Source organism: Gossypium arboreum, chromosome 1 (genome assembly GCF_025698485.1).
Source record: "Gossypium arboreum isolate Shixiya-1 chromosome 1, ASM2569848v2, whole genome shotgun sequence".
Taxonomy (NCBI): Eukaryota; Viridiplantae; Streptophyta; class Magnoliopsida; order Malvales; family Malvaceae; genus Gossypium; species Gossypium arboreum.
This window is the reverse complement of record NC_069070.1, coordinates 71697501-71715504: the sequence shown is the minus strand read 5'-3', so window position 1 is coordinate 71715504 and position 18004 is coordinate 71697501. Positions and strand designations below refer to the sequence as shown.

Here is an 18004-nt window from a genome sequence, read left to right as displayed (position 1 = left end):
AATACCCTTACTACTAAACTTTCCAAAAATTCCATCCATGTCCAATTTTTTTCCATAACTTAGAAATTGGTCAAATTGCTATTTAAGACCTCCTAATTAATATTTCAAATCAATTTCATACTAGAAACTTCTAGAATGCAAGTTTTGCAAATTCTTCAATTTAGTCCCTAACTTCGAATTAAGCACTTTATGCATAGAATTTCTTCACGAAATTTTCACACAATCATGCAATCATATCATAGACCTCAAAATAATCATAAAATAATTATTTATATCTCAGATTTTGTGGTCCTGAAACCTCTGTTCCAACTAGACCCAATTTTGGGCTATTACAATAAGAGAGCAAAATGAGCGAAAAACGGCCCGAAATTAGACAAAACGGGCTGTCTTAAGGATCCACATGTCCAAGCCAATCTCATGCGGGCTGAGCATATGCCCGTGTGGTCATGCCCATGTGTCGGCCTGTGTCGATATCGATCCTCATTTCCAAAACATGCAAAAAAAACCAATTTTTGGGGTTTCTGAGCATTCTAAGTTTATAAATACACACTAGAAGAGTACCTAAAAGGACATGCAGAGTAGAACGTAGAAATTAGTCGAAGAACACCAACAGATTCAACTCAGAAGCAGGATCTCCGTCAAGACTAAAGATCTACATTCAATTTCTCTCGAAGTTTTTGGGTTTCATTATGTTTTGCTGTTTTCCTATTTTTGAGATGTTTTCCTCACATAGTATGAACTAAATTCCTTAAATACCTAGGGAAGATGAAACCTATGACAGATCTTATTATTTGATTTTTCTAAATTACATGATAAATATTTGTTCTTGATCTCAATTATGTTTACTTACCTTCATGTTTAATGTTCTCAGGATATTAATTCATGATTGATGTGCTTATGTAGTGGAGCAAAAGTCTCTGTTTAAGAGTAGATCTAGCATAATTGAGTGGAGTTGCATGCAATCCTAAAAATAGGACAACATAAATCTACCGGATTAGAGTCAAATCTAATAGGGGAATCCATAGATCGAGTTAATATGACAATAAGGGTTTTAATTAGAAAGAGATTTTAATTAATAAACCTAGAGTCAGTTATTTTTACACTCGAAAGAGATATTAATAAAATTTAGGGATTTTTACGGATCAAGTCAAATGAATAAATATTTTAATTCAGATTTAGAATAATAAGTGAAGTCTAGGTGGATTCTTTCCTGGATATTGTCTCTCTCATAAGTTTTCTTCGGTTATTCTCCCAATTTGCTCTCTGTCGTTTAGTAATTGGTTTAGTTTAATTTTAGATTAAAAATAACCTTCAATTTATAGGCTAGATAATAAAAAGATAGTAATTACTAGTACTTTTAGTCCTCGTGGATACGATATTCCCAAGTCACCATAGCTATATTACCATTTGATAGGTGTGCTTGCCTTTGTCGTATTTTAGTTAGTTCATGATGTCATCAAGTTTTTGGCGCCGTTGCCGGGGACTAAGATATTAGGAACGCTAGATTTTTATTAATTTAGCGATTTTTATTTTATTGCATTTTATTTTTGTTTTAGTTTTATTTTTAATTACTAAGTTTTCTTTTATCTGCTTTTGATAAGTTTCTTTAGTTTATGACTAGAAGAAATCCATCGGGACCATTGCTTTTTGATAGTGAAATTGAAAGTACAGCTCGCAGAAATCATGGGGAGGCAAGACAGAATCGACAAAGTACAGAGAAAGATCAAGAAGATGCTACTGAGGAGATGGCTAACAATCAGGATACTCAGCTACTCCTTGTGAATCCTCCAAATCCAAATCCCGCTCCTCGTACTATGTATGATTATGATAAGCCCACTCTCACTGGGGCTGAATCATGTATTGTTGACCTGCTATTGTTGCAAATAATTTTAAACTGAAACCTAAAACTATTCAAATAATTCAATAGTTTGTTCAGTTTGATGGTTTGTAGAATGAAGACCCAAATACCCATTTGGCCAATTTCTTAGAATTCTGTGATACTTTCAAGATAAATGGCGCTTCTAACGACACCATTTACCTTCTGTTGTTTCCCTTTTCTTTGAAGAATAAGGCTAAACAGTGGTTGAACTCTTTGCCATGAGGTTCTATCACTACTTGGGACCAAATGACCAAAAATTTTTTGCTGAAATATTTTCCACTGGCCAATATGACCAAATTGAGGAATGATACCTCTTCCTTTGTACAAATGGATCTTGAAACTTTATATGATGCATGGGAGAGGTATAAGGACTTATTGAGAAGGTGCCCTCACCATGGGTTACCCCTATGGCTATAGATTCAAACTTTCCACAATGGTTTGAACCCCTCAACTAGGCAAATGAATGATGTAGCTGCCAGTGGTACTATAAATAATAAAACACCTGAGGAGGTTTATGAGTTCATAGAAGAGATGTCACTAAATAATTATTAGTGGCAAGTCATGAGGACAAAGTCGACAAAAGTAGCTAGTGTTTTTAATGTTGATGCAGTTACCATGTTGTCAAATCAGGTGGAACTTTTAAATAGAAAGATTGATGGTTTATGTGGTTCTATGCAGGTACATCCAGTGATGTAGTATGACATGAGTAGAGGTAGAATGAGCAATTCAGAGCATTTACCTTATGGTCCTGCAATGGAAAATGAGCAAATGAATTATATGGGTAATAAACCTAGACCTCAAAATAATCCTTACAGTAACACTTACAATGCAGGTTGGAGGAACCACCCAAATTTCTCACAGGGAGGTCAAGGAAATCTAAGACCACCACCCCCTCTGGGTTTTCAGCAACAACCTTATCGTCAAGAAAAAAACCGAACCTTGAAGAGATGTTGGAAAAATTTATTTTAGTGTCAGAGACTCGTTTCCAAAATGCCGAACAGCTTTGAAAAATCAGCAAGCACTAATTCAAGGGCTCGACAATCAAATTGGGCAGCTTGCTAAATTAGTTTCAGAAAGGCATCAAGGTAGTTTGCCTAGTAAAATTGAACCCAATCCAAGAGAGCATGTGAAAGCAGTTACATTAAGGAATGGGAAAGTGTTAACTAAACCTGAAAAGAAGTTGCCGCAAGAATCTGATAAGGAAAATGACGAGGAGGTCAAACCTGAAGTGAGTATAACACCACTCAAAGAATATAAACCACCCATCCCATATCCGACAAAGTTGAAGAAAGACCACATGGATGCACAATTCGGTAAATTTCTCGAACTTTGAAAACAATTGCATATTAACTTACCTTTTGTTGAAGCTATTTCACAGATGCCTACATATGCAAAATTTTTGAAGAAGCTTTTAAAAAATAAAAGGAATTTTGAAGAGTTGTCTACAGTGGAACATAACGAGGAGTGTTCAGTTATCCTTCAAAATAAACTGCCAACCAAACTGAAAGATCCGGGAAGTTTTACTATTCCCTGTTTAATTGGTAGTTTAAATATTGAAAAGACATTAGCTGATTTAGGTGCTAGCATTAATTTGATGCCTTATAAAATGTTCAAGCAGCTTGGTCTTGGGGAAGCAAAACCCACTAGGATGAATATTCAATTAGTCGATAGATCTGTTAAATATTCTAGGGATATTATTGAAGATGTGCTAGTTAAAGTAGATAAATTAATATGCCTTATTTATTTTGTTGTGCTTGACATGGATGAGGATGTTGAAGTACCTTTAATTTTAAGTCACCCATTTTTAGCCACTGCCAGAGATGTTATTGATGTAGGTGACGGTAAACTTGTGCTTAGGGTAGGTGATGAAGAAATTATTTTTAAAATCTATGATGCCATGAGACTCTCTAGAGAACAAGATGATTCCTGTTATTTTATTGATTCTATTGATCATGTTATTCAAGATTCTTTATAGGAAATTGTTCATAAGGACACGTTGGAACTGTGTCTTATTCAAGGAGAGGAGGTAAATGAGGATAATGTTGTGATAGGTAAGATAAAAGTTAATTTAGATTCTAATAAGTCTACTTTAACTAAAGCAATTAGAACTAAAGCAATTACCAAATCACTTAGAATATATGTTTCTTGGAATTAATTCTACATTACCAGTGATTATTGCCTCAGATTTGCAGCCGAATGAGAAAGATGAGTTACTTCAAGTATTGAAGGAGCACAAAAGAGCCATAGCTTGGAAGATTTCCGACATTAGAGGGATCGGTCCTTCTTTTTACGCCCATAAAATTTTAATGGAGGATAAATACAAACCATGTGTGCAAGCTCAAAAATGACTGAATCCTAACATGAAAGAAGTCGTTAAGGCTGAGGTAATTAAACTTCTAGATGCTGGAGTTATTTATCCTATTTCTGACAGTTCTTGGGTGAGTCCTGGGCAGGTTGTTCCTAAGAAAGGAGGCATGACTGTTGTGGCTAACGAGAAGAATGAGTTGATCCCAAAAAAAATAGTCACAGGATGGGGAGTTTGCATTGACTATACGAAGTTGAGCTATACCACAAGAAAAGATCACTTTCCCTTGCCATTCATTGATCAAATGTTGGAAAGATTATTTGATGTATTATTGCTTCCTAGATAGACTCTCTGGCTACTTCCAAATCCCAATAACTCCTGAGGACCAAGAAAAAACAACATTTACATGTCCATATGGTACGTTTGTTTACCGAAGAATGCCTTTTGGACTATGTAATGCTCCTGCTACTTTCCTGCGATGCATGTTGGCTATTTTTGACGAACTCGTAGAATACATTATGGAGGTATTTATGGACGACTTCTCGGTATTTGGTAATTCTTTCTATCTTTGTCTTAAAAATTTAAAACGAGTTCTAATGAGATGTGAGGAAATAAACCTTGTACTTAATTGGGAAAAATGTCACTTTATGGTTCGAGAAGGAATTGTGCTAGGCCATAAATTTTTTAGTAAAGGGATTGAGGTTGATAGAGCGAAAATTGAAACAATTGAAAAACTACCTCCCCCTAGTTCAGTTAAGGCTATTCGAAGCTTTTAGGACATGCTGGGTTCTATAGAAGGTTTATTAAAGATTTCTCTAAAATAGCTACGCCTTTAACGAATTTGCTAGAAAAAGATGTGCCTTTCGATTTTAGTTAGGAATGTTTAGAAGCATTTAATACTCTTAAAGATAAACTAATTAATGCTCCGATTGTAGTTGCACCTGATTGGAATTTACCCTTTGAACTAATGTGCAACGTGAGTGATTTTGCAGTAGATGCAGTCCTTGGATAGCAAAGAGACAAGCATTTCTAACCGATCTACTATGCTAGCAAGACATTGACAGCCGTACTAGAAAACTACACGACTACTGAAAAAGAATTGCTAGTTGTGGTTTTTGCTTTCGATAAATTTAGACCATATCTAATATTATCTAAATTTGTTGTTTACACTGACCATTCGGCTCTTCATTATCTCCTTACTAAAATAGATGCAAAACCTCGATTGATAAGATGAATTTTATTATTGCAGGAATTCAACTTAGAAATCAAAGATAAGAAGGGAGCTAGAAATCTTGCAGCAGATCACCTCTCTAGGTTAGAGAATTCACATCTCGACGAGCTTGATGAGAATGAGATAAATGACTTATTTCTTGAGGAATAACTTTTGGTTATAACTGATTCTGAAGTTCCTTGGTTTGTGGATATTGCGAATTATTTAGCTTCTAACATTTACCAAAGGGATTGACACATCATCAAAAGAAGCTATTCTTCGCTGATGTGAAAAATTATTTTTGGGAGGATCCTTTTCTTTTTCGTGTATGTGCAGATCTAAAAATTCAGAGATGTGTTATAAAATTAGAAGTGAGTAAAATCTTGGAACACTGCCACTCAGGACTAGCAGGAGGAGACTACAGTGGGACTAGAATAGCACATAAAATGCTTGAGTCAGGTTTTTATTGGCCTACACTATTTAAAGACACTAACAGGTATGTTACTTCTTGTGATAGATGCCAGAGAACAGGTAACATTTCTAAACCTGATGAAATGCCTCCAACTTATATGCTTTCTTGTGAAATATTTGATGTTTGGGGCATTGATTTTATGGTTCCATTTTTGAGTTCGTATGGTAATAAATATATCCTATTAACGGTCGATTACATGTCAAAATGGGTGGAGGCTCAAGCTTTACCTACAAATAATGCTAGAGTGGTAGTTAGGTTTCTTAAGAAGCTCTTTTCTCAATTCAGAACACCTAGGGCAATTATTAGTGATAGGGGTACACATTTTTGCAACGCTCAATTTGATAAAGTACTTAAGAAATATGGAGTGCATTATAGGACAGCTACCCCTTATAACCCTCAAACTAGTGGACAAATCGAGGTCACAAATCTAGAGCTTAAACGCATCCTAGAGAAAACCGTAGAATCAAATAGGAAAGATTGGGCGATGAAAGTAGATGACGCTTTATGGGCCTATGGAACTGCTTTTAAAACACCCATAGGAACATCTCCTTACAAACTTGTTTATGGGAAAAGTTGTCATTTACCATTTGAGTTAGAGCACAAAGTATTTTGGGCTATAAAATTTCTAAAGTATGATCTCCAACTTGCAGGTGAGAAGAGATTGATGCAGTTGAGTGAGTTAGATGAATGGCGAGCGAACGCTTATGAGAACTCACGATTATACAAAGAAGTGACAAAGCGATGCCAGGGATGCTCGTTTAAAGTAGCCTAAAAAATTTAAAGTTGGAGATCTTGTCCTCTTATATAATTCAAGGCTCAAATTGTTTCTCGAAAAGCTGAAATCAAGATGGTCAGGTCCATTCGTAGTGCAAACTGTCTTCCCCTACGGTACGATAGAGGTAACTCATCCAGAATATGGCACATTCAAGGTAAACGGTCATCGACTTAAATTTTATAATGGCGAGGATTTTAGAAATGATAGAGAGGAGTTTCAGCTTTGCGAACCTTCGTAATTGTGCGCGTAAGGTAAGTCAAGCTTAGACTTTAAATAAGGGCTTCTCGGGAGGCAACCCGAGTACTAACATTGCTAATTTCCCTAATTTTTATTTCATATTATTTCTTTCAAATTAACTAAACACTAAAATGCAGGTTTTTGACTTGTCCTAGGCCGTGTGACTTAACATGAGTGGGATAATAAGTTACACAGTCGTGCGATATGGCCATGTGACCCCCACGGCCTAGACACACGGGTGTGTCATTGGCCGTGTGAATCTTAGGACTTAGTTTTTAATTTTAAAGGAAATCAACATAGAGTTACATGGCCAGACGACACGGCCATTAGACCCACACGGGCGCGTCTTAGGCCGTGTGAGCCTTGAAGCTTAAATCCCCAAAAATCGACAGAGACAAGTTAAGATAATCCTTCATTGGTGTGCGACACGGCCGTGTGGACCACATGGCTTGGAAACACAGGCGTGTCCTAGGCAGTGTAAAAACTGGAGCTTAATTTTTCAAATTTAAAACAAGTCAGAGAGTTACACGGGTAAGGTACACGGCCGTGTGTTCAGTCACATGGGCATGTGGTACAATACACGAGCGTGGGAGAAACGAAGGAGATTACACAAGGCTATGTGACACTGACCTGTAAACCACACGGCCTGGACACATGGGCATGTCTTAGGCCGTGTGAAGACTGGGCTATTTCATTAATCGCACACGGGCTAGGAGTCAGGTCACACGGGCGTGTGACACAGTCGTGTGGCCCAACACGGGTCTCACACGACCGTGTCCAATTTAAACCCCCTAAACCCTAATCTTTTCTTTTCATCTTTTGTCTTCTTCTTCATCAAACCCCTTCCCTCTAGCGCTGCTGCCCAAACTCCCCACTAATACTTTGGCCACCGTCGCCCCTTCTCAATTCGCCCTCTCTTTTCCCTTCGTTTACCCCCCAAGACCTGTCTCACCAACCCCATTATCCCCTTCCTTTTCTTCCCTCCCCTCCGTCGAATTCGCCTTTATTCTCCCTTCTTCCTTGCCCCTTCTCACGACCCAACTGAACCACCACTCCCCTTGCAGTACCCGTGAACATGCTCACACACAGAGCGCACAGTCCTTCACCCCGTCGACCTCCTCCACCCCTCTACCTCTAATCCCGTCGACACCCCCAACCAACCAGTCACCCTCTCGGCCGAACATCACCATCACCAGCCCCATTCTTTTTCCCTTGCGCATAATACTCCGACCATTCTCACCGCCATAGGTCATTTTTTATCCTCTCCTGTCCGTTATTATATTTTCTTTATTATTTCTTTATTCATTATTATTATTTTTATTATTATTAATTATTTATTTCCTAATCATTATTTTATTTTACTTGGTTTTATTTTTATTATTTATTCATTGTTTATTATTATTATTATTGTTGCTTATTATTGCTTTCTTAATTTGTTGATTCTGTGTTAGTTCAATCCTTTATTGATAATTTTAGGTCTATGCTAAATTTCGTTTTGGACACTAGCAGTATTTTGCATTTATTTGCTTTAGGGACATTGTCGTTCATATGCTGCTTGCTCATTCATAATTTTTTTTTGTAGTGATCATTTATTTACTTTTCTACTAAGTCGTAACATTTTGCTTATTTAGACTAATTGATTTAACTAAACTTAGCTGCTAATATTCACTTACCTATTAGCTTGATTCGTCAAATTGAATTATTTGATTGCTTTGTCGGAGGTACATCATGACGAGCACTCGTGGAAAGACTAAGATCGCCCTCCCTACTTCAAAAAAGCAGAAGGGCCCAGGCTCAACATCATGACGACACTTTAGATTAATCGACACACCAGAGTAGTCCTTGGCACTTACCCTCGTTGGCCAGATGTCCTCTCAGGGTATCTCGAGCATAATCTATATGAGGATGATTGAACAGCGACGTGGAGTGGACCCCCTCAGTACAGACTATTCCAATTTGACGTTTAGCATGACCCAGAGGACTTCACTGATGATGTTCCTCCCTACCACGAGGATTTACCTCCACCACCACCTTTGAGTCACCGCCCTACTCATTCTGCTACGACCTTCATGGACCTCTCTAAGTGATTTACTCATTTTGAGCAATAGTATTTTCAGAGGTTCGACTGCATCAATGTAACTCTACAGTAGATTTGTCAGCATCTCCATATTGCTCCTCCAGCGCCACCGGCTCGTGACACTGATTAGTCTGATGATGAGGACCATTGAGTCCATTTGTCTTTATGTTAATTTTTATTGTTCTTTTTATTGTTTTTTTTGTCTTTATAGTTTGAACTATATTTTTCATTCTAATAATTGTTCCTAATCAAGTTTTATTCCTTTAATCCTCTTCAGTAATTGTTTTTATTTTCTTATCAGTTGCTCAGACTCATGCACTCCTTCTATATCTATCTACAATTCTGCTTTTCACTATTTTAGGAATTTCATCCATTATTCAGGGTAGTTTCAGTTTTCTTCCTCTCTTATGATATTTTGTTTATATTGTGATTATATTTGTTTGTACATTGAGGGCAATGTGCATCTTAAGTGTGGGGAGGTTATTATATGATTATTTGAAAATCCCTGAATTATATCTTGTGTTTAAGTAATTTTCTCACATTACTATTAGAATGAATTCTTATTGATTTGTGATTATCATTGATGTGTTTTAGATTAAATTCATAAGTAATTGCGCATTGATTATTTAAACTTTAAGTGTAACGCCCCAAATCTTTAGTAATTCAATTGCGTGTTATGTTGCATGTTGGCTTACTTGCTGTGATGGTTAAGGGTATTGAGTACTGTGAGAAGTCCTGGGTTCAAACCTAAGCTTTAGCAAAATTTTTGTCTTCTTGTTGAATAAACCCTTGCATGTTAATAATGGACTTTTAAATTAAAATGAGTGAAACATGGCAATGTAACGTCTGTTAGCTTAAAGGTAAGTGGTCTTTGGGTATGCCTAGGGGTCTTGAGTTCAAGCTACCCTATGCGCAAGGGAGTAATATTTTTCTGCCCTCGCAAGGTTAGTAGTTGGGGTTGACCGAAACTCTGATGGTTGGACTATTTGAGGAAGAGTGGTGTGTGTGGCCGGTTGTTAGGGGGTGTTTGAAAGGAGTTTGAAATGCTGGTTTGAGGGATTTGGGGAGACATAAAGGGTGAGATTTTAGGAGGAAATAGGAGAGGTTGGGGTGTGAGGTAGTGTCTTGCCGAAAGTGGGAAGCTTATTGTGCAAATTTGGTCACTTTTGTTCTCAGTGCTGAAAAAGTGTTAGAGTTTTAGTTCTTTGAAACGATTGTCTTTTGTTGTTTACTTTTTGGGTATTACTTGTTTGGTGGCCGAATATCAATTGTAACCATTCAGGTATTCTAGTTTTTCTCTACTGTATCGTGTTTTATTAGTCAACTTCTTCTCTTTTCTTCATCTTTCTCATCTCCAATATCGGGTATCCTTTTCTTTGCTCACTTTCAGTTTGGTGTACCGAACACTTCCTTTCTTGTAGCTAAACATTGTTTCGTTCCATCAACCTTCTACCTAGTCTCCATTGCCGTTTCATTTTTACCTTCCACTCACTCGAGTTTTTATGGTTAACCCTTTCATCTCTTTTTAGATTCGGCTCTCTCCCTTCTTTTCACTCAATCACTTTTGTGTAGGCTAGGCATCGATTGGTAAGTCTCTGTTGTTTCTGTGTATTTTCGAATAGTCTTTCCTCTTCTCCCTAAATGTCAATTTTTACCACTTCTTTCTTTGATCATGGAAATTTTTGTTTCAGGTTGTAGTATTACTCGTGGAGTGAGGGAGTTCACTTGGATTTCAAGAACAATAGGAATGTTCTTCTCGTCTCTCGTCTTAAGGTAGCACTGTTCGTTGGTGTTATTAAACTGAGGCACTTTTAGTATTCTTGATCTTGGCCGAATGTCCATGATTCTTGGGTGGTTATACGATGTTCAACCTTTGTGTAAGCAATATGTTTAATGGGTTCATTTGTTATGTAGATAATCTTCAAGTGTCTGATATTAACTTCTGTCGGCGTTCTAAGCGGGTTTAAACCACGCTCGTTCAAGCTAAGTGTTGGTAAGTAGTCTTTTGAAAAAAGTTTCAGTTGGGGTTTCTGTTAAATGCGTATGTTAGATTTTGACTGAAGTTTCTGTTCTGTTAGGTGGGGTGCGTGTGGGCTAATTTGCTCGTTTTCACAACCAAGTGTGTAATCACACTACTTCTATTGTGAAACGACAAAAGCCGAAAAACTAGCATCATTGATGCCACACCAGCGTGCGCTCGTTTGTGTGGTCATTGAAATGCAAAAGAGCGAGCATGTGATTGTGGAGACAACCACGAGCGATTTTGTGGGCTTAGGTCGTTTCGGGCCACGTGGGCCAAAATAGGCCGTGTGGGTCATATGGGCTCGTGGGCCTCACACGGGTAAACTGTACGGATGTGTGGAGACTATTGGGCCAGCTGTGTTGCTTACACAGCCAAGGCCATTATTTAGGCTTATTGGGCCACACGAGCGTGTGGGCCCAGATGGGCCGTATTATGGGCTTGGGCCTATTTTTGCTATTTAATTATTAAGGTTGCACGGGTCGCACGAGACAACTGTGGACCTACTGTTGGGTCGGTAAGTACACCTAGACCTTAATTTATGTTATGACTTCTATACCCCTATGAGGTAAATGACGTAAATACCCCTATGTGATATATGAATGTTTGAGCATGCCATCTTATTTATATATGTACGTTTATATTATGTCTCACTGCATGGGGGGACATATGACATTGGAAGAAGTGTACAGAAAGGCTATAAGCCTATTACTGGCAACTCTGCTGCAAATAACTGTTAGTGCCGTAACCGGTACTATATTCTGGAGTGCAGGGATGGGTGGGTCGATTTTATCCCCACATGGAGTATAAGGCTGGACAGAGTGGAGTGTAGAAGATGGATGGGTAGGATCTTTGTATGCATTTCTGATACTGTACTGAAATGGGCTAAGGCCCACACTGATACTATTACTGTATTGGGCTAAGGCCTACACTGATATTGCGACTAATATGGGCTTAGGCCCAGACTGTTCAACACTGTATGTTTGGCTATTTTTTTAAATATGGATTACACACTGACTTTTCATAAACTCACCTTTTCTTCCAATCTATGTAGGTAATCCTTAGGCTGGTCAGTACTGCGAGGGACTCGGTGATGGCCACACCATTGATTATGTTCTCGTTTTGAATTTAGTAAAAGTAGTTTTATATGGGTTAATTTTATCTAATAAGGCTATTTTACAGTGTCATTTTATTTGGGGACTTATTTAAATTGACTTATATCTGCAAACAGTGGGACTTGAGTTTTCAAAAGGCAAATGGTTTTCAACTACTATGCCACGTAACTGGTTTCAAAAGCTTTCGCAACGAACAATGTTTTGAAGTGTAATAACAATTTTGTACGAGACATGTTTTTCTTAAAGAACCTGTAATTTAACAAATAAATTAAATAAGATAGCTTTTCATAAAGATCACAAACAAGGTTTTAACACAAACTGACTTTTCTAATAAAACTACGTTTTTCAAAACTCACTCCAATGTAACATCACAGATGCAGCCATAACGTCTAGGTTGGGTTTGGGGTGTTACATTTAGTGGTATCAGAGCCAGGTTACAAAACTCGACTGTGGATTTGGGTTTTTCCTAAAAAAAGTAAACTAAAAGAATTGTTTCAAATGGTGGAAAATATTTTGAGGTGTTGTTTCCGAATGTGTGGTCTACCAAGTCTCCGGCGCCAGTTCTGTAAGTTCTCTAAAACTATTATTCGATTTGGTTGAAATATATAGATTATCGTAGATAATAGACCGAACTGAAACCTTTATTAGGGTAACTTCAAACTGTAATAAGACTACGATCTGCGAAAACAAACAACTATAAATTGTTGATGCTATATTTCATAAAACATCAGTTAATAAACACTGGAACTGTAAAACTGATGCATAAAACTGTTAATACAAATAATACACAAATTGATAATGAGCACCAAAGGTACTTGTGGAAGGGGTACAAGAGGCCGCGACGGAGGCCGTGGAGGTGCTCAGGTTGGGTCTTCAACATCGTGCCATATGCCTAATGTTGAGGCAAGAGAGACACCAGATTCACCTTTGACTGAGACTGGGTCACATGAATGGGTAGCTGGAGACGACACACAATCCCAAGCTATGCTGCGAATTCTGGAAAGGGTCACTGGGCCAAATACTGGTACTGTGGGCTGTGGGACGGTAACGGAATGACTCAGGTCTAATGGGGCTGAGAAATTTAAGGGTATCAATGGAGTTTTCCCTAATGTAGCTGAATATTGGATAGATGCAACACCCCAAATTAGGGCTTAGAAGGATTGTGCCTTGAGCGTGGGAACACATAAAAGTTTAGGTGTGTGAGAAATATCACAAATTGCATGTTGGCTTTAGTGGCTAAGAATTTGGGCATATTTGGGAGTGTTGGAGAAGTCCTGGGTTCAAACCTGGGCTTTAGCTAAATTTTTTAATTAAGTGAATAAAACCCTTTGTATTTGGAAGTAAGCCTTTTAAATAATTAAGATTAAAATATGACACAAGATGAGCTTGTAGTCTAGTGGATTGTGGCATCATTACGGTGGCAAGGGTGCTTGAGTTCGAGTCACTCTATGCACAAAGGAGTATTTATTTTACTCCTTTGTTGTGTGAGTGGTGGAGTTTGAATAAAACACTACAATGGTGGTTGAAATTTGAACTGGTCAAGGAATGGATAATGGAGAAAATCAAGGAGAAGATTGGGAAGGAAATCTTGGAGGGATTTTAGGAGGAGAAAGGGGAGTTTGAAGTAAGGTAAGGCTGTGCCGAATTTGCTTGGGAAGTACTCAAAAATTCAGCTAGGGAGGGTGCTTTTCATTTTCGGCTTTTGGTGATCATTTTTTTTCCTTTGCAACATCTTAGCCGTATACTTTCCTTGAATGGCCGAATACATTTTGATCTATTTTCATAACTCATTCATCTATTCTTTTGAGTACTATGATCAATTCTATTCTACTTCTTTTTCTATTTTTCACTTCAGCATTCGTTCACCCATACTTCCCCTTTCAGTTAGCCCTCTAGTTGTATTCTCTTTTCTTTTGAGTTCTTGCTAGATACCTTTTTCTTCTTCCTTTTTTGTCATTTCCTTCGATTTTTGTCAAGCGACTATTCTTTTTTCCCTTTCTTACTCAGACTTCGGTATAGTAATATTTATCCATCAGATCGATAAGTACGTTTGTTTCTTTTGTTTCTTTAAAGGGATATCTATTCGCTTTCTTCTTGTGCAGATTATAACCAAATAATTCCTCTCCCTTACGTGCCGAATTCTTCCTCTCTTATCATTCAGATGTTGTTTACTTGGTTTGTTTCTAGAATTCTCGATGAGCAAAAGGGGTTTTAGCAATAGAGTGATGACAGTGGTGTCGACTGGGAGTGGACGCATAGCCTCCACCCCCAAGTTTAAGCGACGTAAGGTGTTAGCAATTCGGGATTTTTTGCCAGGTTGCGGAAGGGTGACTGCACCAAACTTTAGATTAAGTAGGCAAATCACAGTTGACCGTTAGAGTCAAGGCAAGTGGTAGTCGATCCTTCTGCTAGGGGTTTGGTTAATGTTCTTTTAACTCCGTTGAAAAGTGATTAACTGTTGTTGTGTTTGAATAGGTTGCGGCGCTCGGGAATTCTTAGTACTCTACATGATCAGGGGTGTAACCGTATGCTATGTTTGATTAGGAGCGAAGCAAAAAAAATTTTTTAGGGGGGGCGGATGAAATTTTAATTTTTTATAGTTTATATTTTTATAATTTGTAAAGGATTAAATTGAATTTTTATAATTTTAGGGGGGCCAAAGTGTAATTTTACCTTTACTAATTTAAATTTATTAAAAAATTTCAAGGGCCTAAAATGTAATTTTCCATTTTAAGGAGGCCGGGGCCCATGCCAGCCCCCTTCTGGCTACACCTCTATGTTTGATGATCAGCTGAAAAGCTGAAAGTGTGTATTTGTATGCGGTATGCGATAATCGTTTGAAAGCCAACAGTATGTGTTGTTTACACTGCTATAACTATAGATCGGCAAAATGTCAAAAAGCAGAAAATATGGCGTATGGTGCCACATGGGTGTGCAATCGATTGTGTGGTGAACCGAGCCCACGGACCTGGGTGTTAGACTGTAGAGGTCACCACGAGCGCTTCGTGGTCTTGGGCTGTTCTGGGACTCGGTGGGATAAATGGGCCGTGTGGGCCCAATGGGCTCATAGGCCTATACGGATAAATGTAAGTGATGTGGTAAGTGTTGTTTGGACTATGATGTTCGCATAGCTGTGGCTATTTCTGGGCTAAATGAGCCACACGGGTGTGTGGACCCACTTGGGCCGAGTAATGGGTCTTCAGCCCACTTACACTGTTATGTCTGTCTAGGTTACTTAAGTCACTCGAGGTGATGGTGGACCATCTGTTGGGTCGTTAAGACCCTCAGTTTGTAAGATTACCGAAATAGCCCCAGTTTGTAAATTATCGAAATACCCCCGGTTTGTAAAATTACCAAAATACCCCTGATTTGTAAAATTATTGAATACCCCTATAGGGTAAAATGACTATTTTTCCCTTGTGGGTAAATGACCGACTTAGACTATGAATTTGACCAATTTAACTATGATAGTATGATTGTGTTTTAACTGACTTGAAGGTGGTTGTACGTATGATATGCTTTTAATATAAGTTTGAATGATTGTTACTGAGCATGGCCATTTTGTATACACGTGTGATGATTGAGCATGACATACACGAAATATTGCATGGGGTTGGGATATTGATACGGAAGAAGTGCTGATAGGATCGCGTGGGTCGCACGAGACGAATGTAGATCCAGTATTAATCTGTTAAGGTCGCACGGGTCACACGAGACGACTGTGGACTATTCTGTTAAGGTTGCACGGGTTACACGAGACGACTGTGGACTGTTCTGTTCAGGTTACACGGGTCGCGCAAGACGACTAAGGACTTACTGACGGCTTTAAGCCACTTGATCTGATTATGGCTCTGTGCCGATCATATTACCATTACTAATGGCTCTGTGCCAAACATACTATAGCTACTGATGGCTTTAGGCCATCCTGTTTATAGTTTATAGCTATCATATTTATGCCTTTTAGTCATTCTCATTCGGCGCCCTTCTTTGTGATATCATTCTCGGCAGCCTCGCTATGTTACTACTATTGGTAGCTTTACTGCGATATTGGTATGCTGGGTGGGTGGGTCGATGTTATCCCCACATGGTGTGTTGATTGGTACGGGTGGTGTGTTGGATGGATCAGGATGGGTTGCATAATTGCATTGTTGCTTTCCTATTATTGACACTGTTATTGTGTTGGGCTTAGGCCCACATATATTCGGCCTCTGATTCTATAATAGGCTCTAGCCCAGACTGCTTCTGTATACTTTTTATATGACGGACTATTTTTATATTAGGAGGGGATTACACACTGAGTTTTCGTAAACTCACCCCGTTTTTAACTGTACAGGTAGTCTCCGGCATTAGGTGGATCGGTGCTGCGAGGGACTCGGAGATGGCCACATGACTGCTCCTTCTACTACGTTAAGTTACTTATTCGTATTTTTGATTTTGAATTTCTGGTTTGTAATAAGACCATTTGTGGGATTTACTTTTAAATGGGCTTTTGGTTACTCACCCTAAATTGCTAGTGTAACACCCTTACCCATTCTCGTCATTTAAGCAGGATACAAGGTATTACGAACATAACATATACCAAGATAGAAATATGTCATCCCATTTGATAATGCATCGTATAACATATATCTTGAACAATATTAGCCAACTTTTATGGCTTGTACAAAGTAATCGGTCGAGTCTCAGAACTAATATTTTAAACCTAGACAAATATGACACATAACAAAATAATTTTTGCCTACTATACATGCCATAATTCAAAACATTTAGTTCAAATACCCCAAAGTATGATAGTGCGGATAGATCTTCACGATCCTTGACTCTGAGCAAGCTGGAGAACACTATAAGACAAAAGAGAAAAACGAAGTAAGCTTATAGCTTAGTAAGTAGTATGTAAATACTAATTTAAGAATCTAACATGTTTACACAACAATTCAAGTATGTCTACTTTAACTTCACTACTTATTCCACTTCGATTAAGCTGTCTCTGCTGTGTCATATTCACTAAATAAATCATAACTCGAGTTACAAAACTCGAAATTCATATCCGTAAAATTTCCTTGAATCTAGACTCATAAAGCTTCTTGCTAAATTTTTTTTTATAATTTTTGGTTCAGCAGATTAGTACAGTTTATTAGTTAAAGATTCCCCTGTTACACAGCTCGACTGGCCTGACCTCTGTCCACTACGAATTGAATTTCTCTCAGTACATACCTCAAACAACCCTGAAGTCTGTTGTATTTAAAACTAGTCTCAATAAGGAATTTAGGCATGTAAACTATATTTCTTATTTTGCTTTGTACAATTTTTAATGATTTTTCAAAGTGGAAACAGGGGATCACGTATTCATCCTGAGCAAGTCAGTTACAATTGTAAATATCTCAAAATATAGAATTCCTTTGCTTGCCCTGCTTCTTTTATATGAAAGTAGACTCATTAAGCTTTAATTTCACATCTCATTCAACCTCTAATTATATTCCTCCTATTTTTGGAGATTTTTTCAAAATCACGTCACTGCTGCCATCTAAAAACAGTTTTAATACTAATTTCACTCTTTCACACATTCTTTATGCTAACCTCATTTTATCGTATATATGTATATGCCACAATTCATTTTCACCACATTTCATTCACTATAAGTGTAGGTCCAAACCACAATGTCACCACAAAACCATCCCGTTGAACAATTCGGATCAATCCTCGATATTTAACGGTTTCAAACTGACCCCACCATCATACTTCATTTAGTTCGGCTCTCTTGTACACATGGGGAACACTTAGTACCACTCATGCGACCTAGCCGATTTGTCTCGTAGCTCTCTTGTCTACATGGTGTCCTTCACTTGGAATCACGCATGCGACCTAGCTACATTTATCTTTCACGTAGCTCTCTTGTCTACATGGTGTCCTTCAC

General features: G+C 38.1%; 1 non-coding gene across 1 annotated transcript; it reads right to left on the bottom strand.

The window, feature by feature from the left end:
• Window positions 1-2173: 2173 nt before the first annotated feature.
• On the bottom strand, window positions 2174-2280 carry LOC128281584 (small nucleolar RNA R71). Its single transcript, XR_008271827.1, has one exon. It is a non-coding gene; the product is annotated as a small nucleolar RNA R71 (small nucleolar RNA).
• Between the last annotated feature and the right edge of the window lie 15724 nt (window positions 2281-18004).